The sequence below is a fragment of the Symphalangus syndactylus genome, chromosome 23 (assembly GCF_028878055.3).
Source record: "Symphalangus syndactylus isolate Jambi chromosome 23, NHGRI_mSymSyn1-v2.1_pri, whole genome shotgun sequence".
In the NCBI taxonomy this organism is placed as follows: Eukaryota; Metazoa; Chordata; class Mammalia; order Primates; family Hylobatidae; genus Symphalangus; species Symphalangus syndactylus.
Window position 1 is genome coordinate 36,278,290 of NC_072445.2, and position 20,012 is coordinate 36,298,301.

At 46.2% G+C, this 20,012-nt stretch overlaps 1 protein-coding gene across 14 annotated transcripts in view; it reads right to left on the bottom strand.

Moving 5' to 3' along the window:
• Positions 1-20,012, bottom strand: part of PPARD (peroxisome proliferator activated receptor delta) — an 85,716-nt gene that overhangs the window by 42,820 nt on the left and 22,884 nt on the right. The window contains exon 1 of one of the 14 annotated variants that reach the window (XM_063632178.1): positions 17,910-18,397. The exons of 11 other annotated variants lie outside the window; for them this stretch is intronic. The gene's annotated coding sequence lies outside the window, so the exon portion shown is untranslated. Of the gene's footprint in view, positions 1-17,909; positions 18,398-20,012 lie in introns of those variants that run through there. 2 more of the 14 variants (XM_063632182.1, XM_063632175.1) reach the window with 2 other exon arrangements.

Sequence of the window (20,012 nt, forward strand, 5' to 3'; positions counted from 1 at the left end):
GAGAAAGACTGCAGCAACCTTTCTGCAAGGCTAGGTCTGTCTCTGTCTCTCACATTTATAGAGCAGCCCATTCTGAAGCCCTGCTCTTCACCTTGAGGAGTTCATCTTCAGGGTTTTCAACAAACTCCCACTGCCAGGCCAACAGTGAGGTAGATTCTATCATCATTTTCCTATTTTATGTCTGGGTGGAGTCTTGGCAGGAGTCTTGACCTTCAAGTTAGTCTCCTTGAAGTTATTCCGTCATCTCCAATATTCCCCAAGATCCAAAAAGCCAAGTACCAAATGAACCAAGTATTTGTTTGTTTGTTTTTAAGATGGGGTCTCGCTCTGTCACCCAGGTTGGAATGCAGTGGCATGACCACAGCTCACTGCAGCCTCGACCTCCTGGGCTCAAGCAATCCTTCCACCTTAGCCTCCCAAGTAGCTGGGACTACAGGTGTGTACTGCCACACCTGGCTCACTAAACAAACAAAAAAAATTGTAGAGATGGGGTCTCACTATGCATCGTGGTAAGAGAGCACGATGCAAAGAATGCAAACGGCCTTGAAAACGACCAAGAACTACAAATACAAAGCATTAGAACCACCACCAGAGGAACACTGCTTTCTCCTCCCATTTTGAAACAGCTCTCTTGGAGGTCCTGGATGACCTCCTCTTGCCCCCCCATCTAAGAGGCCCTTGGCTGCTGCCCTGGTCCTGCTTCCACCTCACTGCTGCAATGATTCTGTCAACCACTTCCTCTTGAGGACAGGAGGGTAACTTGCCCAGGGTCACAGTCCAATCTCACAAGGATCGCCCTTCCCTCTTGGGGCTTTGCACTCTGCTGCTTGCTCTTCCTTCACTTGCCCTTGAAATGATGATCCTCCTTTCCTACCCCCAACGCCCTCCCCACCCCATTCTGTTCTTGGCTGGCTTCCCTGCTCAATCCATCCACTGCACAATCCAACCACCAGCAATTTCACACACTGTGAGTGCATCCCACACCACTGTCCGGGGCCTCTCTCCTGCTGACTGTCTAAATACCACACGGAGGCCTCGCAGGGGCCTCATAATGTGTTCAAAACACAATCAATTATCTTCATGCCAGGCCACAGGAGTCCCTGGCAGGCAGCAAGTTCCCCATTTGTTTGCTGAGCTGATCACCATATGCTTCTTCCCCCTCCTGCTACCCCAACTGCTCCACCTCTAGTGCTTCCCACCTAAGTCAATGGGACACCATTCCTTGGGCACACAGGCTGAACTCCAGCACCAGTGGGTCCTCCCTCACCACTCACGTATCCATTCTCCCCTTTCCTTGACTGGCCGGGTTCAAGCCCTGCCCACTCCTCACCTACATCTGCCTCTCCACTCCTGTCAGTGACATTTCTAAGCCCAGCCATGATCTGTCACACCCTTGCCCACAAAATCCAACTCCTTAAGGTGGCATCCAGGGCTTTCCACACTCTGATATGGGTGCAATCACTACCCAGTGGGCTAGTGGGCTAGCACTACCAGTAGCACTAATAATAATAATAACAACAACACATACTGAATGCTTCCCATGTATCTCTTCATTTCCATCACAGCCCTGTTGGGGAGGGTCCACAGGATCAAAATTTGGCAGATGAAGAAACTGAGGACAGGACAGTAACTTGCCCAGGGTCACAGTACAACCTCATAAGGACTGCACAGTACAACCTCATAAGGATTGCACAGTACAACCTCATAAGGACTGCACAGTACAACCTCATAAGGATTGCACTGTACAACCTCATAAGGACTGCACAGTACAACCTCATAAGGATTGCACTGTACAACCTCATAAGGACTGCACAGTACAACCTCATAAGGACTGCACAGTACAACCTCATAAGGACTGCACTGTACAACCTCATAAGGACTGCACTGTACAACCTCATAAGGACTGCACTGTACAACCTCATAAGGACTGCACAGTACAACCTCATAAGGACTGCACAGTACAACCTCATAAGGAGTGCACAGTACAACCTCATAAGGATTGCACTGTACAACCTCATAAGGACTGCACAGTACAACCTCATAAGGATTGCACAGTACAACCTCATAAGGAGTGCACAGTACAACCTCATAAGGATTGCACAGTACAACCTCATAAGGATTGCACAGTACAACCTCATAAGGATTGCACTGTACAACCTCATAAGGACTGCACTGTACAACCTCATAAGGACTGCACAGTACAATCTCATAAGGACTGCACAGTACAACCTCATAAGGATTGCACTGTACGACCTCATAAGGATTGCACTGTACGACCTCATAAGGACTGCACAGTACGACCTCATAAGGATTGCACTGTACAACCTCATAAGGATTGCACTGTACGACCTCATAAGGATTGCACTGTACAACCTCATAAGGATTGCACTGTGCCAGAACAAACGATCTTTTAATCCTTTAGCCTTCTCTGACACTTCACTTTCAAACTCCTTAGGGGCTGCGATATGCCCGTTTAGAAAATCTCTGCAGCAGACTTCCCACTGCCTCTCTAACTTCCCAAAGGAAACAGCAATAGATGTTCCTGGGATTAAAATGAAAGATAATGTGGGTCTCCCAAGTTATTCCTAGAATTTTTGAGTTCCAAGAAGGAATATCAATGTCTAATTGTCAATACATTTTATAGTAAGTAGAAGTATTTTTACACATAATTAACACTATAGCATACCAAGACCTCTGGTTAAATTAATGTGGGTGAAACAATTATATCCATTTCATGGGACCTGGAGAATTTTACTGCTCCAACATTTCATTTTATGGCAAGCACAATATAGGTGATGCCAGGTGCCTGGTTAGAACATGCCTCCTGACAACGACCCCATTCCTGGAGTAAAGTCTCCTGGCAGTGCCACGGCATGTCCAGGAATGAATGCTCTCCTGCCACAGGCCTCTAATTGCCTAATGGCCCTGGGACTTGGCTCTTCAAACACATGGCTCCCATCCCAGAGCTTCCCACTAGGCCACTGTTTCTGTTTCCTAAGGTTCTAGGGGCTACTGCTGACGTCAGAATGGAGCGGCAAAAACAAACCCCAGCAACAACAATGGCGACACTGACAAAAAGGAGAGAGCAGAAGAGGAAACAAACCACAGGCAAGAATGTCTGCATGACGAACTCTAGAATGTGCCCTTGGAGGGTATGTAAGATACGCACTTCGTGCCTTTCTCCACTCTCCCCCTCTTCCTCACCCAACCTCTGTACTGTACTTGTTTACTTATCTATGTCTTCCCTCTGGAATGGGGCACCTTGACTGTTCTTCATAACTAGTAGACTGTAGGTGCTAAATTAATGCTGAATGAATGGTGGCAGGCCTTGCTAATTGTTTACACAATATCCATTCTCCCCTTCTTTCTTGGTGACAGAATCCCAATTCTACTTCAGGTAGCAATGTGCTCAGCTAAATGATGTCTCAGCCTCCCTTGCAACTAATGGAGGCACGGAGGAGAAGCTGAAGCTATTTGGTGGGACTTGCAGAAAAGCTCCTTAAGATGGAGCATGTGTTCTTTTTGCCTTTCCTCTCTTCTTCCTGCTTTCTTCCTAGAACTTGACATGATGGTTGGGGCTCCCACAGCCATCTTAGACCATGATGCAACCTTGGGGTTGGACGCCCTGCACTAAGGATGGCAGAGCGGAGAGATCAGCCCTAGACTGTCCCCCTAGATTTCTTTTCACAATAGAAAAAATTTCTACTGGTTTAAGCCACTGCTATTTCTGTTCTAGCTGCCAAATAGAATTCCTAACTGATTCATGAGTAAACCAATTAAATTTAGTTTTCTTAAATTACTCATCGCTGACCTACAGTTTACAAAGCCAATCACCACCTCTAACCTCTGGTCTTTGTAATGTAACGATAATTTGTCATTACGTTACAAAGAATTATTGTTCACTGGAGGTCAGGAGGAGGGAAGGACAGAAGCACTAGAAGGAAGAGGTAGTTCAAGGAGGAGGAGGAGACACTGAAAAGCCAGTGGCCACGGGCTTGTTTTAAGACTCTGAAAAGAAGATGAGGGACAGAGGCAGGAGGAGAGCAGGAAAATGAGGCACACGGAAGAGAGGAGATGAGGGGAGAATGCAGAGAGGAACAGATGCAAACGGCAGGGGCAAAGGAAAGGGGAGCCTGACAGGCAAGGTAGAGACCCTGGAGAGATGGAGTGGTGGAGAGAGGAGAAAAAGAGAAGTGTGCTGCTGCAGCAGCAATTGCTGCTATGATTTAGAGAACAGGTGCTGCAGGCTGGGCATCAGGCTGGGCATCAGCACCAAGCACTTTGTATGTATGTGTGCTCCCTGATCCTCTCGCTCCTGCACTAAGTGTTACCATGCCAGTTTTACAAATGAGGTAACTGGTTGGGTGCAGTGGCTCACTCCTGTAATCCCAGCACTTTGGGAGGCCAGGGCAGGAGGATCACTTGACCCCAGGAGTTCGAGACCAACCTGGGCAACATAACAAGACCCCCAATCTCTACGAAAAAATTAAAAAATTAGCCGGGTGTGGTGCATGTGCCTGTAGTTCCAGCTACTCGGGAGGCTGAGCAGGGAGGACTGCTTGAGCCCGAAAGGTTGAGGCTGCAGTGAGCCAAGATCGTGCTACTGCACTCCAGCCTGGGTGACAAAGTAAGACCTTGTCTCAAAAAAAAAAAAAAACAAAAACAAAAAAACACGAGGTTAATTGGCTCTGAGATATGAATTAACTTTCCCTCAGTCACAGAAAGTGGTAGAGGCAGGCTTTGTTGAAGTCTCCTTAGAAGGGAGGTGAGACATCATTCTTCTGTTTTTTTCTATCTTACTGCGAGATGTGGAACCACGGCAACCATTTTGGACCATGAGGACAGCAGCCACACCCTAAGAATGGCAGGGCATGGAATTGGAAGGAGCCTGGGTTGCTCATGACCTAATGGAGCTTCCACAACTGTCTGAGACTATAGACTACCTAACTCAGTCAGAATCCCTATCCATGAATCCATCAATCCTCCATAAATGCTTCAGATTGTAATTTGCTACATTTTCCTCTAATCTTCAGTAATAGATTCCAAGTCACACTCCCAGACATTCTGATTCAGCAATCACTTTGAGATACACTCTCCTAGAAAAATGGAAAATCAGATTCATTGAACAGGTAAGGAAACTATCTGAGAGTCCACAGGACAAATCTTGATACCTCAAAAGCAGCAACTGCTGATGACGTGCCCCTAGAAGACCTTGGAGATCAGCAGATGACACTGCAAAGTTAATCTATCATAACTTGGAGAAGCAGAAGAAAGGAAAAGTTCATAAAGACCAAGAGAGAGCACATTTGGGGCTATTCCTCAGAAACAGATAAAAGGTAGTCCTAGTTAATTCAGACCAGTCTGTAACAGTGCCAGCAAGTCATCTGAGAAAAAACAAACCAATAGTCCAAGCCTGAGAAAGAGAACAGCTCCTTTTGGGCAAAAGCACCAAGTTGTCAAAGGGACACACTTGCACACAGTAGCATCAGAGAGCATTACCGTTGGGCACCATTGGTTGCAGCTTTCTGTGTGCTAGGAATTCTCTCCAACCAGACTGCAAGCTCTCCTCTCTAAGAAGAGGGACTTGTGGCATTACTATTTCAGTATCTTCAGCAATAGCACCCAGCACAGTACTGAACACAAAGTTGCTTAACATATGACCACAGACTGAGAGCTGTCAAGAAAGAATTAATGGGATTCACATGAGTTGGGCAAAGATGCCTACTGCAAGCCAGGTGCGGTGGCTCATGCCTGTAATCCCAGTGCTTTGGGAGGCTGAGGTGGGCAGATCACAAGGTCAGGAGTTCGAGACTAGCCTGGGCAACAAGGTGAAACCCCATCTCTACTAAAAATACAAAAATTAGCCGAGCATGGTGGCGGACGCCTGTAATCCCAGCTACTCAGGAGGCTGAGGCAGGAGAATCGCTTGAACTCATGAGGCGTAGGTTGCAGTGAGCAGAGACTGCACCATTGCACTCCAGCCTGGGCAACAAAAGAGCGAGACTCTATATCAAAAAAGAAAAAAAAAAAAAAAAAGAAAAGACGCCTACTCCAAGCCCTAACCCTGTGCCCACCTCTGAGTTCAAGCTGATTCCTGAAATTCCAGCCAAGGGAATTGAGAGTTGGTGCTGTCATTGTTCATCACTCTCATGAGACTGTTATCTGATGGATAATCTAGGGATCTTTAAAGGTTCAATTGCCTTCTCTTCTGAGAATATTCCTATGATAGAGTCCCAAGAGTCCAGAGAATTCAGGCAAAACTGAGGAGGATGACACAGGCCATTAAGCTCTGCCCCAGACCTATCTCATCTGCCCTTTTTAGTTGTTAAGTCTCAGTGGGGTAGAAATCTTAACGAGGTCAGAAGTGATGGGTGACACAGCTCTAAATGCCAGGTACTGAGTTTTCACATCCTGGTCTCCTCGGAGGCCCCGGGCATACAGAGTCATCTACTCCTAAAGCAACTGTGCCTTTCAGAAGTGCAGCCTTATTCTAAAATTAAAGATTCTCAGGGCCCACTAGGATTATAATTAGTTTGTATTCCTCCACCTGGCACTCAGAGACGCTGAGTTTGGGAAGGGAATGTGGGGCATGCATTCTTAAGGCTGGAAACCACTTTAATTTGCAAGATTTAGTGGCTTTTTCTGGCCACTGGCTTGTTTTAAGTCTCTGGCATCCTCAGCCAGACTAAGAATTGTTACCTTGTGTCCCAGCCATACTGATTCACATTTCCATCAACTTGGCACAAAATGTGCCAAAGAAACAAGCTTTCCTGCTGTCACTCCCTGCCTCTGTGTCCCATACCACTCCCAGCACTTGCCTCTACTCAGCCAGAGAAATTCAATGCAATAAACTACCAACACTGAATGCCCATCAAATGACAGGTAGAATGTGAGGAGTTTCAAGTACCAAGAAAAACAAGACCCTGCTCTCAAGGGGGTCAGGGTTGGCTGAAAAAAGGAGATACGTGGCCAGGCGCAGTAGCTCACGCCTGTAATCCCAGCACTTTGGGAGGCCGAGGCGGGCGGATCACAAAGTCAAGACATTGAGACCATCCTGGCCAACATAGTACAACCCTGTCTCTACTAAAAATACAAAAATTAGCTGGACATGGTGGTGCAAGCCAGTAGTCCCAGCTGCATGGGAAGCTGAGGCAGGAGAATGGCCTGAACCCAGGAGGCAGAGGTTGCCATGAGCCAAGATGGCACCACTGCACTCCAGCCTGGCGACAGAGCGACACTCCGTCTCAAAAAAAAAAAAGATATGTAAACAAGCAGCGACCCACAGAGTGGTAATTACTACAGACAGAGACCCCAAGCTCTGAAGGAGTAAAGGCTGCTCTCCTGGGAGGGATCAAGGAGAGGAGGGCAATTCCAGGGAAGGAATAAGCAGTGCAATTGTGCAAAGGCCTGGCAGCCTCAACTGCTGGAGGCAGCAACCACGGAGGGAGCCAACAGGGATCAGGGTTACTGCATGCCGGAAGCTGCCATTTTACAGATGAGAAAGCTAAGTTACAGAAGGGATAAGTAACTTGTCCAAAATCATACGTTTTGAAAAGACAGTTCCAAGCCAAACAGCTGGACCCTAAAACCTATGCTTTTAAACATTACAGTACATGGTATCCAAATAGTTCAATTTGCTGAAGTGTAAAATTTAAGAGCTAAGTTTATGCAGGAGAGTTAGTTAGAATGGGCTGGATCATGAAAAGCTTCATATGACATGCTAAGCATTTGAACAAACTTTCAGTAGGATACGGGACAAAATTAACATGAAAGAGCTTCCCCTTTCCACCACTATCACAGAGAAATACCAGATAAAATAAAACAAATGACGTCCTTAGACATGCAGCCAAATTGGAAAGAGAAATGCCCTATGTGCGAGAAGAACTGAAACATAAACAGTGAGTGGAACTGACACCACAATGGCCTGTGGACTTTCGCACCCACATATGAAGCGGTTTAAAGCCTGCCTGTGGCTTTGAGCCCCAGTATCAAGAAGAGAGCCTCAAAGGGCTGCCCAGTATAGGAAAGCAGCAAGAAGCTGAACACTTCTCCAAGGCTCTGTGGGTCAGGTATGGGTGGGAGGTCACCCTTTCTTTTTCTTTTTCTTTTTTTTTTTTTTTTGAGACGTAGTCTCGCTCTGTCGCCCAGGCTGGAGTGCAGTGGCACGATCTCGGCTCACTGCAAGCTCCACCTCCTGGGTTCATGCCATTCTCCTGCCTCAGCCTCCCCAGCAGCTGGGAATACAGGCACCCGCCACCTCACCTGGCTAATTTTTTGTATTTTTAGTAGAGACGGGGTTTCACCGCGTTAGCCAGGATAGTCTCGATCTCCTGACCTTGTGATCCCCCTGCCTTGGCTTCCCAAAGTGCTGGGATTACAGGTGTGAGCCACCACGCCCGGCGGGAGGTCATAAGCCACCAAGCTAGTCCTGCCCATGGACATAAAACTGAACTTACACTACTAGGGTGGTGAAGGGGTGCCGCACTAAGCAGTGAACATAAAAACTGAGCGAGCCAGCACCACTGAAACACTCATGGCCCCGCCAGAGGCAAACAAGAGCTGCTCTGAGGTATACTTTCATAATTCAGGACACAAGTCTCAGCCAGAAAAGGGAATCCCTCCTGGAGATGAACTCACACCCAAAGTTACAAACCACACAAGGAAATAAATCACCAAGAGGGGCGAGCATCAGACACAAAAAGAGAAGTCGCATCCCAAGAATCAGAAATACAACAGTCTCAAAGAAACTACACAAGAAAACTTGGATGATTAAACAGATAAAGGAGCACAGAAAGAACAAATATAGAGACTTTGGTGGTAGAATGGTCAACGATATGTCTAAGAGGCATTCCAGGGGCCACTGTAGAGAAAATGAGAAAGCCAAAGAGGTAATGGCTGAAATTTTCCAGAATTTAAGAAAGAATTAAATGTAAGAGATTAGCATTAGGGGAAGCTGGGTGAAGGAATACAGAAACTCTCTGTAAAGCTAAGTTTATCTACAATCATTCTAAAGTAAAAAGGCTTTTTCTTTCTTTTGTTTTTTCATTTATAAATGAGTCCTCAGAAGCAGCACACCAAATCCTGAGCAAGAAAATGGAGAACAAATCCACACTTAATTTCAAGTGATTCCTAACAAAAGCATATATACATATACAGAGAAATATATTAATTGAATAAGATTAAAGAGAATACTGATGTTCATTGTACTATTTCCTCTAATTTTAACATTTTTCTAAGTAAAAGGATGGGAGAAAAGATGAGAAAATGTTGGAGTAAGAACAGAAATAAAGGCCAGGTAAGGTGGCTCACACCTGTAATCCCAGCACTTTAGGAGGCCAAGGTGGGAGGAGGGCTTGAGTGAGGAGTTCACGACCAGCCTGGGCAACACAGTAACATCCCATCTCTAGAAAACATTTTTTTTTCTAATTACCTGAGCATGGTGGTGTGCACCTATAATCTCAGCTACTTAGGAGGCTGAGGTGGGAGGATTGCTTGAGCCCAGGAGGTCAAAGCTACAGTGAGCTGTGATCACATCACTGCACTTCAGCCTAGGCAAAAGAGCTAGACCCTGACTCAAAAAAGAAAAAAACAACAGAAGTAAAATGTATAGAAATAAAGAAAATTCTGGGCCGGGAGCGGTGGCTCATGCGTGTAATCCCAGCACTTTGGGAGGCTGAGGTGGGTGGATCACCTGAGGTCAGGAGTTCAAGACCAGCCTGGCCAACATGGCGAAACCCTGTCTCTACTAAAAATACAAATTAGCCATGTGTGGTGGCACGCGCCTGTAGTCCCAGCTACTTGGGAGGCTGAGGCGGGAGAATCACTTGAACCCGGGAGGCAGAGGTTGCAGTGAGCTGAGATCACACCACTGCACTCCAGCCTGGGTGACAGAGCAAGACTCCATCTCCAAAAAAGAAAAAAAAAAAAAAAGAAAAGAAAAAAGAAAACTCGGAAGGAGAAAAATAGGCAAAAATGGAAATACACGGAAAGTACTAAAAAATATAATACAGTAATACATTAAGTTAAATCCCAAAAATGTACATAAATTACTTAAGACAGACTGTCAGATTTGATTTAAATCCAGCCACATTCTATTTATGAAAGAAACTCCTAAACATCATGACACAGAAAGGTTGAAGAGATGAGGCAGTAGCAACCACAGGCAGCACTAGTGCCATCAGACCTCACGGCAAAAAACAGGAGTGACATTAGGGAGGAAGGACAAACAAGACTTGGTGGCTGATTAAAAGAGGCTGGGGAGAAGAGAGAAATAGAGGGCAACTGTCAGGTGACCAGCGGGATGTGGATGATTCCATTAAGGTGGGGATTGTGGGAAGAAGAGCATGTCTGGCAGGAAAATGTAAGAGTCACTGGGGGAGTGTTGAGTTTTAGGAGCTCTGGAGACCCCTCAGTGAACATGTCCCATAAGTAGTTACAGAAGATTCTTATCACCACTATTAAAACTGTACATATTTTTCCTTTTTTTCCTTTTTTTTTGAGACAGAGTCTCGCTCTGTCACCCAGGCTGGAGTGCAGTGGCATGATCTCAGCTCACTGCAAGCTCTGCATCCCGGGTTCATGCCATTCTCCTGCCTCAGCCTCCTGAGTAGCTGGGACTATAGGTGCCTGCCACCACGCCCAGCTAATTTTTTATATTTTTTAGCAGAGACGGGGTTTCACCATGTTAGCCAGGATGGTCTCGATCTCCTGACCTTGTGATCCGCCCGCCTCGGCCTCCCAAAGTGCTGGGATTACAGGCATGAGCCACCGCACCTGGCCCATATTTTTAAATTCTAAAACAAAACAAAAATCCAAAAAGCAATCACCCACTAAACCCCCCACCCGAGAACTAACCATGACCTTGGCAATAAATCCATGTTTCCCATCTATACCTGGTCTAAGTTCTGCTCCTGCTGGGTGATGTGAAAAGTGGTGCCAGGCTCCAAGGTTTCTGGAGCCAGTTCAGGTCCCATGTACAGAGTGGAAAAGCTCTTTAGAGGCAGGAAACCCTGTGTCTGTGCAGCCACAGAAGAAACAGATTCACTAGCAGCAGAGGTCAGGAGCCAGAGGTTCACTACTGCCAGGTGGACCACTTTCACTGGCTGAATCCCAAGGTTCAATTCAAGTAATCAGTTACCCAGTGCCCAATCTTGACCTCAAGAAACATACAGTAGGCCAGGCATGGTGGCTCGCACTGCAATTCCAGTACTTTGGTAGGCTGAGATGGGTGGACTGCTTGAGCCCAGAAGTTCAAGACCAGCCTGAGCAACATGGTGAAATCCCATCTCTACAAAAAATACAAAAAAAAATTAGCCAGGTGTGGTGGCACATGCCAGCAGTCCCAGCATCTTGGGAAGCTGAGGTGTGAGGATCGCTTGAGTTGGGGAGGTCAGGGCTGCTGTGAGCCGAGATTGCACCACTGCACTCCAGCCTGGGTGACACAAGGAGACTTTGTCTCAAAAAAAAAAAAAAAAAAAAAAAAAAGAAACAAAGAAAGAAAGAAATGTACCATAGAGTGAAGAACAATTATACAAGAAAGACTATGGCGAACCCCACAAGAGAAGTACCAACAGCTATGGAGTTCAAAGAACAGAACGCTCCTCTGTGCAGTTTAGGGGTACAATCACGTCACAGAGGAGGCAACATTGGAAATGTTTTTTTCTCCATGTCCCCTTGTTACATAATTACAGGGGTACATTGATCCATGCAGCTGCGTGTCCAGTGGCTTGGGGCATGAAGGCACTTACCACTCTCCACAGCAGAAGCTGGTCTCTATAATAGTGATACCTAATAACTATTGTTTACAAAGAGTCAGGCATGTGTTTAATGTTTTATGGGCATTCTTTCATTTAATTATCCCGATTACTCTATAAGGTATTGCTATGGTTTGAATGTTGTGAACCCTCCAAAATTCATGTTGAAACTTAATCCCCAATACAACAGTATTAAGAGGTGTGGCCTTTGGAGGTGTTTAGGTCATGAAGGCTCTGCCCTCAGGAATGGATTAGTGCTCTTATAAAAGGGCTCCAAGGAACTAGCTGGGCCACTTTCACCCTTCTGCTATGTAAGGACATAGCATTCATCCCCTCTGGAGGACACAGCAACAAGGTGCCATCTTGGAAGTGGACAGCAGCCTTCACCAGACACCAAGTCTGCCAATGCCCTGATCTTGAACTTCCCAGACTCCAGAACTGTGAGAAATCAGTTTCTTTTGTTTATAAATTACCCATCTCAGGAATTTTGTTATAGCAGCACAGACTAAGACAGGTATGTACCATTGTTATTCCCAATTTACAGATGAGAAAACTGAGGCCCAGAGAGGCAAAGAAAAGTTTCCCAAGGTCACTGAGATAGGGTCATAGAGCCTGAATCTGAAGCCAGGTCTAACTCCAGAGCACATGCTTTTACCCACTTTGTCATCTATCTCATATAGGCATTATAATTCTACATGCCCTCCTAGACCTGTAGCTCTGTAATCCATTGTCTTAGCTCCCACCATGCCCAGCTCCAGGACAAACTGTGGAGAGACAAAGACAACTGTGGCACAATGACATACAAGTAGGCTGGATTTAAGTCAGAGCTCTTACACTCATCCAAGCTTGGGATCCTCCAAGTATAGGTTGAGCGATTCGGCTAGCCACAGAATCTCTCTGGTTATAAAGCTCAGAGTGGGCTGGACGTGGTGGCTCACACCTGTAATCCCAGCACTTTGGGAGGCCAAGGTGGGCAGATCACCTGAGGTCAGGAGTTCAAGACTAACCTGGCCAACATGGTGAAACCCCGTCTCTACTAAAAAATACAAAAATTAGCTGGGCATGGTGGCAGGAGCCTGTAAACCCAGCTACTCGGGAGACTGAAGCAGGAGAATGGCTTGAACCTGAGAGGTGGAGGTTGCAGTGAACCAAGATCGTGCCACTGCACTCCAGCCTAGGCAACAGAGCGAGACTCCGTCTCAAAAAATAAAAATAAATAAAAATAAAGCTCAGAGTGTCAGGCACAGTGCTAGACACTATGCAGTCTAATTCTCACAACAATCCATTAGCCCCATTTTCCAGAAGAGGAAACTGAAGCCCAGAAAGGTTACAATCTGTCAAAGGCCCTCGGCTAATAAATGACAGAACCAGGATTCAAACCCAGACCCACCTCAGAAACCACACTTGTAGCTGCTGTGCACACAACCTAGCAAGTCTCCTGACCTAGGAGTTAGTGGAGAGGGCAGGCAGTGAACTTTGCCTTTGGACTTGGGGAGCTTAGAGTAATAAATATGTAATCACTGTGTGGACTAGAAGTATAGTCACTATGTCAGGCCAGGGACCAACAAGGCCAGGCCCAGAGAGGAGGCCAATGAGCACAGGTTTATGTACGTCTGCAGCATAGGAAAGAATCTCTGCAATGAGTCTTTTTCCAAACAAGGTGGTCATGTTCACAGGTTCTAGGGGTTAGGACTTGAACATATCTTTTGGAGGGGCAACCATCCAACTCACCACAAGCAGTAAAATCAGTGGGGAGAAACACTCAAAAGAATGGGAGGAACGACCTGTGCATGGCAGAGGAAAGAGGTTTAAAGCTGTCAGTAAGGCTCCCGGAAACTGAGAGAATGACTGATTATTAACAGAAAGGGGATATGCAAAGAGCAGAGACAAAGATAGGCTCTGCCTTTAAGGCTGCACACTCCAGCAGGCAGGTGGACACGGGGACCTGGTTTTCAGGAGAAAAGAACTTTAGTATTTGGTAGCTATAAGAGCAGATGGTCACAGCCATAGGAAGGGACAAGCGCGTGGAGGGAGAGGAGAGAAGGCAGAAGCCCGAAGAATGTTCACACTCAGGCAGTGGAAAAGAGGAAGAGGAACCAGGGCAGCAAAGGTGCAGTCAGAGAGGAAGGGAAATGGAGACCACGGAAGAATAGACATTTACCCTCCTAGGGGGCAGGGTCCAGTCTCTTTCTTCTGCATCATCCCAGAGTCTAACAAGGTACTAGGCACAGAGTAGGCACTTGGCAACCGCTGAAGTAACAATAAAGAGCAATTATGTGAGAGAGACCAACATGTGAGTGATTTCTAAGATGCAAAGAAAAGAAGGTAAAGGCATCTATAATGCTTGAGAGCTTGGCAAAGTTACATGAGGCACATCTTCTGAGAGGGTGTGGGGTGAGTAGGGGAAGACCTGGAGGAAACCCCAAGGGAAATGTGATGGGAAAACCACGAGAAGAAGAAAAGAATGAGCAGCCAGCTGTTGGAGAAGGTGAATTCTGGGGCCTTAACTGCCCCACCGTGGGGCTCGAGTGAGCTCCCTGCTACACTCCCTGCCTTGCCATCCAGCCGCTCTTTTTTTTCCAATCCCAATCATACATTCCACATATTTATCTAAAAAACAGTTACCACAACTCATCTTGGGGAGAAGAGCTGCTGTGAAACCCGTGAGCGAGAGGCTGCTGCTGTGACCTGGGAAGACCTGCCCCGCATCCCTGGCAAGTTCTCTGGGGTGACTCTTCATCATGGGCGGGTGGCAGGCTTTTCCAGACAGGAAGTGTGTGGAGAGGAACAGGGACTGTGGCCAGTGGGTGACTCATGAAGCGTTTACCAGCCATGTGGGTGCCCACCACCCTCAGAGGGGGGCAGACTGGGCCAGTTGCATCAGACTTCCTGGAAGCATTTCTTCATTTCTATTTTTGAAGACACTGAACTTCCAGAGTGACACCTCTCCTGATGACTTCAAAAGGCACTCCAATCAGCAGCCATAACCAGTATCTTCTTACACATACTTTACCCACCCAACTCTACTCACTCCCCAACATGCCTGCACACAACAGAGGAAGTGGCCAGACAACACGATGCAGCCTTTCTAAGGGCAACAGGAAACGATACAATACCATGGAGCCACAATGAGGACCCGGGCGGCTAGAGCTCCCACACACCACCATCTTTCCCAACAGCCAGACCCTTCCTGGCCCACAGACAGGGATAAGCATCAATTCCCAAACTAACTGGTTGACAGGTCAGAGAATATCATCATTCAAAATATCACAGGACTTCCTGTACAAATTAACCCACATTCAAAGGAACAGGGAGTCAGGTACTCTTATACTGCAGTGAGAAGGTAAATTAGTATAACTTTCTAGAATTTGGCAATATGGCAACATTTATTAATATCCTTACATTTTGATTCATTCAAAATTTGCACACATACACACACACACATACTTTAAAAACTGAATACCTACCAAGAGCCAGGAACTATGCCAAGTAGTAGGGGGGACAGAAGAGGTGACTGTTCTCAAAGAGCTTTTGTTCTAGTCACAGATTCGGACAATTAACCAATAAATCAACAAAATAATTTCTGAGTGCAGAGAGCACTGGCTATAAGAGCAAAAGATGAGAAATAACCTAAACGTCTGTCGGCAGGACTGATTAAATAAGATTAGATATCCTCATAAGAATGAATACTGCTCTGCTATTAAAAGTGCATTCTTGAAAACTACATTCAAATTGCTAGGATATAAATGTTTAAATCAGGTTTCAAAACAGTACCATGATTATGCCCAGTGACAGAAGCCAATCACAAAAGATCACATATTGTATGATCCCATTTATATGAAATGTCCAGAACAGGTAAATCTGTAGGTAGAGACAGCAGATGAGTGGTAGTCTTGGGCTGGAGTGAGGGCGGGATGGGGCATCAAGGCGGGAATGCATGCTAATTGATTATAAGATGTCTTTTTGGGACTAAGAAAATGTTCTAAAACTAGATTGTGGTGATAGTTGTACAACTCTGTAAATACTAAAACCCATCAAATTGCACACTGTCAACAGGTGGACTTTATGACTTACATCTCAACAAAACTGCTAAAAAGTCACATTCAATATGACTTCAATATGGTTTTCAAAAAGAGGGGGTGTGAAGGGTCATGAGGGGAAGGATGAATAGCCATTCAAAACATTAACCGTGGAAATTCTCTGAAAGGAAAGTTCTAGGTACTTTTATGGTCTTCCTTATATTTATCTTTATTTTCCAAATATTCTAAAATACAGAAGTTTATTTAACTGGCAAACCAAATTATCCAGGGTTTTAAAATCTACTTTTCCAAGTGTACCTTAAGTATGTCCAAGGCACAAGACTAGAAAGGTCCAACTGCTATGCTAACTTAGATAGCTCTAGGGTTGTCATATTCTTCACACCAAAGATACCAACCAGATAGCCAAACAAAGGAATTTCATATTTCAAATAAATCAGACCAAGTAGCTCCTGGTTAGGGAGTGTCTACTGACTGCTGGAAGAGCTTGCTACTCTCTGCAAACACTTTCAAAGAAAAACACCCAGCAGCCACCACAAAGCTCAGATACTATCAAAGCATGCAAAACAACATCAAAGATTTGAGCAGATTCAAATAGAAACTTCCTGGACACTTTCAGGAGTCACTTCCTGGTTGTGAAGTGTGAGGCCCTCTGGACAAATCATTCTCTCCCATGTGGCCTCCTCTGATCAGTGACTTCAAAGGCATCTTTCTGAAATGACTGGGCTGAGGGAGGGTGCCAGCCTCTGGAAGTCAGTGGTTTCCCAACCAGGCTGTACCCCCAAATCAATGGGGAGCTTTAAAGGCAGGTTCCTGGACTCCATCCCTGGGAATTCTAATTCAATAGGCATGCGGAAGGCCCAGGAATCTACGTTTTCCCCAAAACTCCCTGGTGAATATGCCAGTTGAGTCAAGTATGGGACTCACTGGGCTGGATACCATCTGGGATAACTCAAAATAGGGCTAGCCTCCACATGTGGCTACAATGCAGCAGGAAGCCCACCCAGTGAGCACTGTGCATCAAAAGGCGACTAAGCGCAGAAAGGGAAACTCCACAGGGAAATTCCATGCATGTCTGGCTATCACTGCTGAAGCTTGGGGGAAGCTAGCAAATCCCTAGAGCAAGCCTATTTTGGAAGGTTCCCTAAGACACAGTGATCTTGGATGCTAATCTGTGAAAAGGGGGATGACTAGTACAACTTCCACTGTGGCAGACCACAAGAAAAATCAGCCCTCTCCAACCACACAAAAGAGCCAGCAAGCTTTGCAACTCCCAAGGAGCCAGAAGCAGAAAGGGACGCAGTATGGCATGGCAGACTGTGAGTCTGAGTCACACAGATCTGGGTTCAAATCCAGGTATCCACTACCGGCTGTCTGTGGATTAAAGATGGCTACAAACCTTTTGCCAGTCTTTCCATCAAGAGGTGGAGTCTAGTTCCCATCCTGGAATCTGGGCTGGCCAGTGACAGCTCTGACCAATAGAACATGATTGAGGTGATGTTCTGGGACATGAGCCCAGGCCTCAACAGGACTGGCTTCCACCGTCTTGGCCCCCAGATGCCATGCTGCAAGAAGTTCAGGATAGACTCTTGAAGGATTAGAGGTCATGCAAAGAGAAGCTGCCTTGGACATTACAGTGCAGCTAAACACAGACAAATGGGCAAGCTTGGCCGACATCACGTGGGGCAGAACCAAGCAGCTGGGCCCAAGAGAAAGTATAAATGGTGGTTGTTTTAAACTACTGAGTTTCACAGGTGATTTGTTACCCAGCAGGAGGTAACTGAAACACTGTTTCTCCTTGAGCAAATGGATTTTTCTGAGCCTTGGTTTCCTCATCAATCAGATAGGGAATGATGATAACCTGAATAGGGTTGTGTGAGTTTCAAAAGAAGTCAACAGGCTGTGAAAGTCTGAAGCGCAGCCCCGTGCCAGTTACCGTCACTATCTGCACAAACCCAATGTTCAAACCACCACCACACCACCATATCCTTTCTCCACATTTAGAGTCTTTTTGGGCCAAGGGTACCTCTTCATATACAAAGTACAGGAACTATTTATACTCGCCCTACAATGGGGAAGGACCCTGCCAACAAATGCCCCATGTTCCCGAATGACTCACCTTCTCCCACTACACCAGTGTTCCCTCCGGCCTCTCTTCTTCCTGTTACAGTGTTATCTTTGTCTCAGCCATCCACGTTCAAAGAATCAACCTCTTACACTCCTCCATTTCCTTTTAGCATCCAAGGAACAGACAAAACCTCATCTCCCCGTCACCCCCACCTTTCCACTTCCAGTGCCACCAAAAGGCACGGTCATCAAAGCCAGGCAGGCCTGAGTGCTGCTCTGCAACTTACTACCTTTATGACCATACGCAAGTCATAAGTATGGCCACATGCAAAACCATATGCATATTATTATAAATCAGTAATACCTTCTTTTTGTGGTCATTTCGAAGAGAGAATATGCAGCTAAAGTATTTAGTACAGAGGCCGGATGCAGTGGCTCACACCCATAATCCCAGCACTTTGGGAGGCCAAACTGGGTGGATTACTTGAGGCCAGGAGTTCAAGACCAGCCTGGCCAACATGGCGAAACCCCATCTCTACTAAAAATAGAAAAATCAGCCAGGCATGGTGGTACACGCCTGTAGTCACAGCCACTAAGGAGGCTGAGCAACTAGAATTGCTTGAACCCGGGAGGCAGAGGTTGCAGTGAGCCAAGATCGTGCCACTGCACTCCAGCCTGGGTGACAGAGTGAGATTGTATTTAAAAAAAAAAAAAAAGTATTTAGTACTACAGGCCAGGAACTTCTCACCTGTACTACTATAGCCATCTCCTAAGCTAGGCCTCTGCCTGTGTATCTCTCTCCATTTTGACTCCTCTAGCATAAATGCTATCAGATTAATTGTCCTGTATGGCAACTATCACATTATTCTCCTGCTCAAAGACCTTCCATGGCTCCCACTGTTCTCACATCAATCTCTGAGAACTTCTCAGCTAAGTATGTAAGATTGTCCACAATCATGGCTCCATCTGCTACCTTGGCCAATCCTATCCCTACTGCAACTTGCTATTAGAGTCAGCCTTCTAAAATGGCTGGCAACAATCCTCACCTTCTGGTATTCACATCTTTGTGTAAATCTCTCCTAACCCATAGAAACTGCGATAGTGTTTTAAGCTACTAAGTTTTGGGGTAATTTGTTATGCAGGAGTAGATAACTAATACTCTTCATTTCCCCTGTCACACCTGAGCTGTTGTTCTTTTCTTCAGTCATATTTGCCCTTCCTACAACATCTCAGCCTGCTGAAATACTGCCAGGCCTGCAAGGCCCACTCAGATACCAGCGCTCACTCACCCTGAGCCTTTCTTAAGTATCCTCTGGAAGCCTTCCCTAGTTCCCCAGTGTCTATCTCCATCACTGCACCTATCACACAGGAGCATTGTCAATCTGTTTATCTGTGTGCAAAATGACAAGGTTATTCATTGCCAAAAAAGACTGGAAATCACCTGCACATTCATCAATGAATAGGAGATGGCACATCCAGGCCGTGCATGGTGACTCACGCCTGTAATCCTAGCACTTTGGGAGGCTGAGATGGGCAAATCATTTGAGGTCAGGAGTTCAGGACCAGCCTGGCCAACAAAGTGAAACCCTGTCTCTACTAAAAATACAAAAATCGGCTGGGCATGATGGCACATGCCTGTAATCCCAGCTACTCAGGAGGCTGAGGCGGGAGAATTGCTTGAACCCAGGAGGCGGAGGTTGCAGTGAGCTGAGATCGTGCCACTGCACTCCAGCCTTGGTGACAGAGCAAGAATCTGTCTAAAAAAAAAAAAAGAAGAGACTGGCACATCCATACAACGGATGAGGCAACTGTTAAAAAAAAAAAGAATGAGGGGCTGGGCGCGGTGGTTCACGCCTGTAATCCCAGGACTTTGGGAGGCCGAGGTGGGCGGATCATGAGGTCAGGAGATCGAGACCATCCTGGCTAACGCGGTGAAACCCTGTCTCTACTAAAAATACAACAACAAAAAAATTAGTTGGGTGTGGTGGCAAGCACCTGTAGTCCTAGCTACTCGGGAGGCTGAGGCAGGAGAATGGCGTGAACCCAGGAGGCGGAGCTTGCAGTGAGCTGAGATCGCGCCACTGCCCTCCAGCCTGGGTGACAGAGCGAGATTCCATCTCAAAAAAAAAAAAAAAAGAATAAGGAAGCTCTACAT